We start from the raw sequence: 266 nt of genomic DNA, 5'->3' as shown, positions 1-266 counted from the left end.
TGAACGGCCTTCTGCAGCTGCTGCAGCAGAACTTTGTTGGCGGACTGCGTCAGGGGCGTCTTCCCCTGTGCTGTATCTGCAGACACCCCGTCGCTTCCATCAAACCCACACCTCTGCTGCTGCTGCTGCTGCTGCTGCTGTTGCCACTGCTGTTGGATGTCCTTGTCGTCCAGTTCGGTGTCAGGCGGAGGAGGCCACTGTGGAAGTCCTAAGTAATGGAGTGGCAGCGCAGGCGCGTCAGGCTCTACCAGCTGCTGCAGTTGCTG

The sequence above is a fragment of the Eimeria mitis genome, genomic scaffold, assembly GCF_000499745.2.
Source record: "Eimeria mitis Houghton genomic scaffold, Emh_scaff7119, whole genome shotgun sequence".
Lineage (NCBI taxonomy): Eukaryota > Apicomplexa > Conoidasida > Eucoccidiorida > Eimeriidae > Eimeria > Eimeria mitis.
Note: the sequence above shows the minus strand (reverse complement) of the source record.